The 10,004-nt window shown below is 43.8% G+C and overlaps 1 long non-coding RNA gene across 2 annotated transcripts in view; it reads right to left on the bottom strand.

The window, feature by feature from the left end:
• Window positions 1–2,172: 2,172 nt before the first annotated feature.
• LOC128328094 (uncharacterized) overlaps window positions 2,173–10,004 on the bottom strand; it is a 49,148-nt gene continuing 41,316 nt past the window's right edge. Inside the window, exon 6 of one of the 2 annotated variants that reach the window (XR_008308998.1) lies at window positions 2,173–2,397. This is a non-coding gene — a long non-coding RNA (uncharacterized LOC128328094). Of the gene's footprint in view, window positions 2,398–3,129; window positions 3,339–10,004 lie in introns of those variants that run through there. The other variant, XR_008308999.1, reaches the window with a different exon arrangement.

Here is a 10,004-nt window from a genome sequence, read left to right as displayed (position 1 = left end):
ATCTTTGCAAATAGTCAGTATAGTCCCATCTTCCAAGTAGAGAACACCCATTCCTATTTTTGCACGTAATGACCTCTTTTTTGGTCCAAGATTCTTCTCCAATCAACCTCTCTTAAAACACAAAGCTTTGGGCTCTAGAAGCAGATGGATAGCTAAATTGCTCCTACAGGTCAGACACTATGGAAAGAGACAAATAAAACTTCCAGATCTGAACATGGATTGTGGCGAAGTTATAAAGATGGACACCCTGTCACCTTATTTTCATGGAAGCTGCTTTTTGGTGTTTTTATTTTTAAATGGACTTAATTGATTTTAAAGTTTTAATGTGGTTTTATGGAATGTTACTGTATTAACTTTTGTAAACTGCCTTGGAATGAATTTTATGACAGATGGTATATAAATTGATAAATAAATAAATAAATAAATAAATAAATAAATAAGCAAGCAAGCAAGCAAGCTACTCGGCTCGCTATGAACCCCTGGAGCCTGATGTTGTCATCCACCATGACATATGCTACAGTCCCTCCCACTGCATCCCATCTGATGTTGGCCTTCTCTGGGCAGAAGAAAGTATAGACCACCTACACCTTGCCCTCGTGCATGCACTCTAATATCTTGCCATTAAACACATGGTGATACATTCTGAAGAAGACTGTTCAAGAGAACTACTGTGGTGTGCCATCAAGTACTTTACAAATTAGGAAACAAATTCAGATTTGATGATACTAATATGATGCAATGTGAATTTTCAAAAACATTAAGAAAACCACCTCAAAATCAACATCTGGCCTGCAAATATACAGCCAGGAGCAGAGCAATAGGTAGTGCAGAGGAGGCAGTAGCACATGAGCTGCACATGCCCAGGGTCTACACCTAGCCCGGTCCTCCTGTCCCCAACCCAATGGACACAGGGCTCACCTGCCTTAGCAGCCTATGCTGTCCATCCAGCTGCCCAACCACTGGCACTGGTTTGCTTCTCTTTGCTGGCCATGAAACGAGATAACGATGTCAGCACACTGGTCCCTGTTCTCACTGGGATGTTTGTCCTGGCATGGTGACATCATTAGATTGTGTTGCAGCTGGCAAAGGGAGGCAAGATGAGGTTCTGGGTGGTGCATGAGCAGTGGGTGAGTGTGTGGTGCAAGTGATGCATCAGAAGTGGCTGTGAGGGCAAGCAGTGGGGGCTACCTCAAATCTTGCCCCAGGCCTTGCCCTCAGCATCATATACCTGGTCTACCTGCACATCATTTCACTGAGAAAGAGAACTTGTGGCATGTAAGTGTTATAGCGAGCCTTTAGCAGAGCATGCCAATGCTTTGTTTTTAAGAACAAATAAATTAAACAAAAGATATACTAAGAGGTTTTCTCCCTCCCGTCCCTCCAGTCTTGAATGATCATTTTTGTAAATACATAACATGTTTTTCTTGTCCCATCAATCATTAATAAATCTGTCACATGTCTCTGCAATATTTTGCAAACAGCTGATCAAGATCAGTAAGTTCAGTTACTGTTAGTACTTATAGGCCAATTAAGTTATTATGGGTAAGAATGGCAATTATCCGCCTTAATGCAAAACACACAGTTTTCTACAAAAAGCGTTTGTGTGTTTAGAGCAGTATGGGAAGAATTATACAATAAACAGCTGCCTTTATTCATCTCTTTGGCAGTAATGAAATGTACACTTGGGAATACACTGAAACATTTCTTAACAGCATGCTACTCATTTCTTTCAAGGCAGGGCTTTACTAACCAATAAGTCCTGAAATTCTGTCATGAGTGAATGTTTTCGAATCCCACAACCCTCTGGAGTTTATGATAGAATCTGAATTAGCCCTCAATTCAGCAGAACCACAGCCAACTGAACAAAAGGGGCACCTTTTAAAAGTGACGATTCTCTTTATTTAGCAGGGGAAGAGCAAATGGCCCTATGCATCCTCAGCACAGTTTCTCTTCTGGGCCTGTTGCTGGGGTCTATCTTATGTTTCTCTTTTAGATTATGAGCCCTTTGGAGACAGGAAGCCATTATCTTTATTTTTAACTATGTAAACCGCTTTGGGAACTTTTGTTGAAAAGCGGTATATAAATATTTGTCATATTCGTATTCAATTAGAATTTTTTTTTAATGAAAGTGCTGATACATTTTGAATATTTTTAGAAAACGTGAGGCTTGAGCATTTTTTAACACTTTTTTGGATTTACACTGAATTTTGATTTAATAGTTACATTTGAAGGTCTGGATTATAATAACCAGGATCCAGCTTGGTCCAACTGCTACTGTGTATAATGCTCAGACTTTCCCAGTTTCCTCTTTCCACTCAAGCTCCTCATGTTATGTCCGACACTGTCCTGGAAGGTTCCCCCAGCTTTCATAAGCTGCTTTGCAGATCGTGCAGGAGACTGAAAAAAGGCACAAGGGAGCATTTGCAGTACTTTGGAATGTAGCCAATGGCTGACATCATGACTAAGGAAACACTGGTACAACAATGGAAGCACTAGTGTAGAACCAGTGCTTCTGAAAGGGTCCAGACTAACACTGCACTAGTGCTGGTGGGTGTGTGTGTGTGTGTGTGTGTGTGTGTGTGTGTGTGATTTCAATGACCTCCCCTTCCCCAGAAGCCCTCTGTGCAATGCAAAATATGTCCCCAAGGGCTGTGTGACCTAAAAATATGTCCCCAAGGGCTGTGCAACCTTCAGGGACATACTTTCAGGTGTCACAGTGTACTACTTGGAGAGGGGGAGGACATCAAAATTTGCCCCCACTGCTTAGTGAACAGTGTGGCTGAGTTAGCTGAACTCTTCAAATGCACCAATGCTTCTCCTGTCCTGTTGCACCAGTGCTTTCTTAGTCAGGATGTCAGCCACTGTAATTTAAATTGTCATTCCAACATTATTAATTACTAAAATACTTAATGGATCACATGCTGAACCCTAAGATATGTAGTCACCTCAAAATCTAATTACATTCTTACTCTGAAATAAACAAACACCCATATTATAAGCCAAGAAATATATAATAACCCAAACCACCACCACCTAGGAATGTAGAATCTCTTACTCTTTACTTACATTGCAATTAGCTATTTTTAAATTATCACATTCAAAAGATGAGGAAAGGGCACATCTCCAGCCTGCTTCAGAGTCCAAATAATGAATGAATATTAATCAGTAATGGGTAAGAATGTGATGGCCAACAATGCAGAAAACGGAAAAACAAAACTGGTGCTCTGATTCAGAGAAAATCTAGTCATGCCTCAGGGTTCCTTCATACATTACTGGAGCAGCACGGAAGATATTTCCCTGCCTCTTCTTCTCACAGCACCATGGGTAATATCTGGAAGCTGAAACCACATAGATGGTGCCAAGTGAACAGAACTTTACTACTCAACTTCAGCATTTGGGAAAACAACATTTCACATTTAGTAATGAACACAGGGTTCTAGTATAACATTATGGGAATTCTGGGGAAACACATAACCCACTTACATAACCTTGTTTTCTTTGCTCTTTTGCCCATGCTCCACTCTGTGTTTTCTCATAAGAATCCTATGCTTTTGGATTGTGAAAGCTGCATTTTACTGGACTGTGTTTATAGACTTTGCTGAGATTGTGGCCACGTTGATTATTTTCAGAGCTTATTGACGATGAAGTTTATATAATTTTCTGTATAGTACTGGATAGGCTGCCGCCTAATGGCACAGTGGGGAAATAACTTGACTAGCAAGCCAGAGGCTGCTGGTTTGAATCCCCACTGGTATGTTTCCCAGACTATGGGAAACAACCTATATCGAGCAGCAGTGTTATAGGAAGATACTGAAAGGCATCATCTCACACTGTGTGGGAGATGGCAATTGTAAACCCCGTCTGTATTCTACCAAAGACAACCACAGGGCTCTGTGGTTGCCAGGAGTCTACTCCGACTTAACGACACTCTTTACCTTTACTGGATAGGCTGCATTAATATTACCTTGATATAATTGTCCAGGATGTTGGTATGCATGTAAGAATGCTCTGTAACGCCACAGCCCAAAGCTGCTGTGGACTCCTATGCATACCTGACTGCTCTGAATAATGGTGATTGTATAAGCAGTGGTTATGCAAGCACTGCAATTTGTTGCAATGGGGAAACCAGCAGTAATGCTGCTTGCACAGTCTGCAGCAACTTCAGGGTGCAGCTTTGCAGAAGTGTGATGGTGGGCATTCTGTATGTCACTGTATAGAAAGGTTCAGCTAATTCATGGTTTATGCTTAAAGATTTTGCTAATGGTGGGGGCAGGTCCTCTGTGGTGGAGATCTATGATACACTCACATGCCTCGCTCATCTGAAGGAGGAAGCAGGATGGGTTAAAGCAGATTTTCTAGATTAAAGAAAAACATTAAATAAAGGGGGGTGCATAGTCTAAAGTCGCTTTATGTTGAGTCATAAAATTGGTCTATCTAGCTCAGAATTGTCTACACCTAATAATACAGTGGGGAAATGATTTGACTAGCAAGCCAGAGGTTGCCGGTTCAAATCCCCACTGGTATGTTTCCCACACTATGGGAAACACCTATATTGGGCAGCAGTGATATAGGAAGATGCTGAAAGGCATCATCTCATACTGTGCAGGAGATGGCAAGGGTAAACCCCTCCTGTATTCTACCAAAGACAACTACAGGGCTCTGTGGCCACCAGGAGTTGACAACGACTCAATGGCACACTTTACCTATTGTCTACAGTGGTCTTCAGTGGCACTCCAGGGGTTCAGAAAATGACTTTTCCCAGCCCTGCCTGAAGATGCCAAAGATTGAAACGGGGACTTTCTTGTATGCATAGGATGTGTTCTACAATTGGGCTATGCACCTACCAAAACACTTTTCTTCTAAGTTTTTCCAGGTTCAACTGTATATGTGAAATGGGTATGTAACCCAACCTGTGCTGAGTTTCATGAGCATCACCAGGCATTGGGTTCACAGACTCCACATTGCAGGTGAGGTCTGAGAGTCCCAGACTGAAGTGAGGGGAGTCACAAGCCCATCACAAGCCATACTTCTCCACATCTACGGGATGTATGAACTAGTCTTAATGAAAAGGATGTGGCCTAAAATTAGGCAATATATTAAAACTAATTAAACTAATTTGTGTCTATTTGTTTTCAGATAGTGTTGCCTTTCACAACATTGATCTGTGAATTGTGTAGCCTGTTTACTTCTTTATATAATGTCTCTGTGCAATGCAGGTGGGAGGAATTTTAAAACTATTTTTGCAGTTTCCACTGTGATAAATGAGAAGGCGGGCAGCAGGCTCTTTATCTCTTTAATTCAGAAAGCCTCATGCTGTGATTTCAGAGATGCTTCACACTTCAGCTGGAGCAGGGGCTGCCTTGTAGGTCCACGGAGTCAGCTACAGGTGAAGAGTCAAATATGCAAATAAAACTATCTTTCCCAGCCACTTGGATCATTGGAGGGCGAAAGCATCCTAAGAGGCATTTCACAAAATGCCTCACAGGTTTGGAGTCATTCTTATGCAGAATATATTAAAGACAGACGTTTTGTTTCCTTCCCATTTCTGATATTTTCTGCACTCTTTTCTAAATAAATTAAACCTCTCTCTCTCCTTTCTCTGTGATGTTTATTAAAGTAAAGTTGCATGTTTCATAGGACACCCACCCACCAGTGTCCTTCAGATCCACCTGCACCAGTGGTGGTGAGGAAGAGCACAAGGTGGTGAAGGTGGATGGATCTATTAGATTTCTAGCCTGCTTCCTGGCAGTGTTCTTGAAGCTGCTTACAAAGCATAACATGCTGCAAACACATAAAATCCCATCAGTACAATTTAAAACATTTACAGTTCATTTAAATAGACAACAAAGATCATAAAGCCACAATAAAATGACCGGTTTGCAGAATACTATTTCCTGCTGCAGGCATTTTCACATGAAGGGAAAAGTTCTTCTAAAGAGGGAAGATGTTTTTATTAAGTAGAATGTGAGCCCTTTGGGGACAGGGAGCCATCTTATTTGTTATTTCTCTTTGTAAACCGCCCTGAGCGAATTATTATTATTATTATTATTATTATTATTATTATTATTATTTCCCTAAGGAAGGATAATGAGGTGACCAGAAGACCCTAGACAGGAGGACAATGAAGCAACCTGTGGCCTTAGGAAGGGAGTTGGTGTCGGAGTTCTACAGAGGTGCCACTACTGAGGAGGCTTTAGTCCTTGTTGCCATCTGATAGAGTACTGATCATTGTGGCACACTGGCAGTCAACCTTTTTGACCAGTGTGACACAAACTAAGTCCAATGTATGAGATGCTGGCTGACATCCAGACTAACGTTGCACTAGCACAGCAATCAAAGATGCACGCATATACAGAGGCATAGAAAGCTGCTGGTGGCTAGCGTGCAACCCCCCACTAGTGGCCACTCTCATGTTTTACGTGAGAGCATGCCAGCAGTGCACACCCTAACCACACCCCTGCGCCAGATGTTGACACAATGGGCACAGTCAGCATTGAAAACAGGGCCTTTCAACCCTATTACTGTAGTGCTTCAGTCAGTACTGGGTTTCCAGCCGGGCTAGGATGGCCTCTCTCTGCCTTGCAAAACCCCCTGTGCCTGACCAGACCCTATGCACCTGACCACACATGCCAGATGCAGGAGCTGTGCCTAGGCTTGAAAACGGGGCTGCTTAGCCCCATTCCCAAGGTGATCCCAGCCAGACTGGAAACCCAGCACTGGCTGAGGCACTTCCTAAAGGGAATGAAGGGACCCATGTTTTATTCTGACCACACCCCCTGCATCTGGGGTTCCAGATTGGGGTTCCAGCCTGGCTGGGAGCACCTCTCTGTGACTCGCAAGGCAGAGAGAGGCTATCCCAGCCAGGCTGGAAACCTAGAGTTGGCTGAAGTGCTTCAGTAACGGCACTGAATGGCCCTGTTTTCAATCCTGGCCATGCCCCCTGCATCAATGTCAGATGTAGGGGCGTGGTGAGGTGCTGCAGGGCAGCCCAAGGAAAATGGCAGCCTGCCTTCTTTGAACATGGGTGCACAGTGGTGGCTCAGCCCCCCCGCCCCCCGCACACTTGAGAAGGTTGCGTAGCTGAGCAAATACTCAGAGTTGCAAAACAAGCATAGTAGACAGCTTTGCATTATTCCCTGCAACATATAAGGACTGAGAATGAGGTTTCACAGCAGGAGGCACACTCCAGGTTGATCAAGTACACCCTGTTGCATGGAAACAGCACTGGTCTGAAATGCAAGCTCCCCGCTATTAGAACTAGTGAGCACAACATCCTTGCACTAGAGCAATGTCAGTTTGGATGTCAGCTACTATCATTATAGTGTACACTATGGCAGAGGTGCACCTAGGTAATTGTGGAGCCTGGACCTAAAGGGCTTTGGAGGGCCCCCTCCCCTGCAAATTAAGCATCATCATGCTCCGCCAGGTGACCACACCACCCAGGACAGACTAAAGAGGATTTGGGGGTCCTCAGGGACTGTGGAGCCCCTGGACTTTGGCCCCAAAGTCCGGGGTAAGAGTGCCTCTACACTATGTTACTCACTCACAGAATCCCTTGTGCCTTAAGTGGGGTTGATTCCAGTCCAGACCTGCATGATTTCTGATCCACCAAGTCAAACACAGTCCACAGTACACCTCCCATTTCTGATCTAAAATTGAAAACGCAAGGTGACTATCAAGTACCTAGAAAGTCAAAGGACATAGCATGCAGGCTTGCCCTGACTGTTGGTTACAAGCTGTACAAGCTTGCTTTAGTCTACTTGAGTGAGGAAACAAGCAACTGCACTACACTGAAGAAAGAAGCAGAGGCTTGTTAACTGCTCTGTTGTACTACGAGAACCACAAGGCCTCCCTTTACTCCAGTCCAGCAATGCCCCAAATCCTGGCCAGGCCACAAGTTGGCTAGCTAGGGGTGATTTTTGCAAGCCATACCACTTATTCCTCCAAGCAAAAAGAAGATACATTGAAGAACAGTACTTGCAGATGCAATAATTTCAGATAAATCAAGTTAGGGGATGAAACCACACTGTAGAGTGTGGAAATATATATATTAAAAACCCTCTAGGGTCCATTGACAATTTAATACAGGGGGAGATTGCTTCACTAAGGCAAATATGTGATCATTCAGATTGCTAAGAATGAGCAAAACCTACCCAACAAGTGATACCAAAAGAAAATTAGGTACCACTCAGGAACATCCTGCTGCATCTAGTCTGGGAAGGTAGTCTCTGGTGCCTTAGAGTGAGAAGCAAAAAAAATTTGATTGTTCTTTAAAATAATTTGAAAAATTAAATCATTTCAGTATCATTCATGTAGTTTTTATGTATTTGGAATAGCATCTGTAGATGCCTAGGCAGGTATGAAGGAATATTGTGTCTTGTGTGAAACACAGGACTTCAATACTGGGGTGTAGCTAGAATTGAATTGGGTGGGGCGATGTGCCTGGGTCCCTAAGGGTGGGGAACCCAGGACTCATGGGCACCAGAGGACTAATTTTGGCTTCAAAAAAGACAAGACCTCTCCAGGAGCTATATATGTATAAAAACAAAACAAAACCCGGAGCCAGGAGAATGCACACATGCAAGTGTGTGTATTAAAAATTGTCTCCATGAATGAGGATCATGTAATATTATTTAAACAGGAGTGAGAAAGAGAGTGCTGAACAAGTTTTGTTTTTCACCATATCCTTACATGTCTGCAGCAAAGACATTGTGGTGGGTGGTGTGGGGGAGTTCCTCACTCACCTTTCTCTCAGGGCCCACAGGTCCTTTAGTACTCTGGGGATTCTGGGAAGGTGGGGGTAGGGAAGCTGCCCCACCAGTTCTCACCGGCCAGTGTTGGTCTGTAGGGGAGTTAATGTCATGCTGTCCCCTGACTTGGGTGCCTCCTTTCTTTCCTTCCTCTCAGGGCACACAGGTCTTCTGGTACTCCTGGGAAGGTCTAGAGGGGCTGCCCCAATTTCCTCACAGGCTAGTGCTGGTCTCTGTGGGAGTTGATGTGACAGCCCTGCTGGATTAGACCCAAGGCCCATCTGGCCCAGTATCCTGTTTCACACAGTGGCCCACCAGATGCTCCTGAAAAGCCCAGGCAAGTGGTGAGGGCATGCCCTCACTCTTGCTTTTGCTCCCCTGCAAGTGGTATTTAGAGGCATCTTGCCTCTATGGTTGGAGATGGACTATCACAACCAGACTAGTAGCCATTGAAAGACTCGTCCTTCATGACTTTGTCTAAGCCCCTTTTCAAGTCACCCACTACTGGCCATCACCACATCCCATGGCAGAGAATTCCATAGGTTAATTATGTGCTGTGTAAAATAGTACTTCCTTTTGTTGATTATAAATTTCCTGGCCATCAGTATCATGGGATGACTCCTGGTTCTAGTGAGAGAGGGAGAAAAAATTCTTTCTGTTCACTCTCTCTACTCCATGCATAATGTTATACACCTCTATCATGTCTCTCCATAGTTGCCTCTTTTCCAAACTAAAAAGCCCCAGATGCTGTAGCCTTGCCTCAGAAGGAAGGTGCTCAAGGCCCCTGATCCTCTTGGCTGTCCTATTCTGCACCTTTTCCCATTCTACAATGATCTCCTTAAGATACAGTGACCAGAAGTCCACACAAAATTCAGTGGTACTTCCCAGGGATAGGTTTACCACCTTGGTGAAAGCTAGGCCTATATCTCTCAGTTAAAACTGGGAGCTAGGGAACCTTTCCTGCATAAGCCCTGTGCTTGGCCCCTCTGCCTATGGCAACTCCATGCTTACATGTTTCCCCACATCTCTCTCTCTCTCTCTCTCTGCAATTGGTTCATCCTTCTACATGCCATATCCTCTTTGTATAACAGGTGGCCTGATAGGATGCCATTGCAGCATCCAAAGTCCAGAACAGATATAGGGCACCACCCTCCTTCATCTGCAAACAAAGAAATGTATGTTTTCCTCTCAGCACTCTTCTGGGTGACCAAAAGTATTGCACAGGTAACAGATATCAATTTGGAAAGTTCCTAC

This window comes from Hemicordylus capensis, chromosome 5 (assembly GCF_027244095.1).
Source record: "Hemicordylus capensis ecotype Gifberg chromosome 5, rHemCap1.1.pri, whole genome shotgun sequence".
Classification (NCBI taxonomy): domain Eukaryota; kingdom Metazoa; phylum Chordata; class Lepidosauria; order Squamata; family Cordylidae; genus Hemicordylus; species Hemicordylus capensis.
This window is presented reverse-complemented; position numbering and strand designations above follow the sequence as displayed.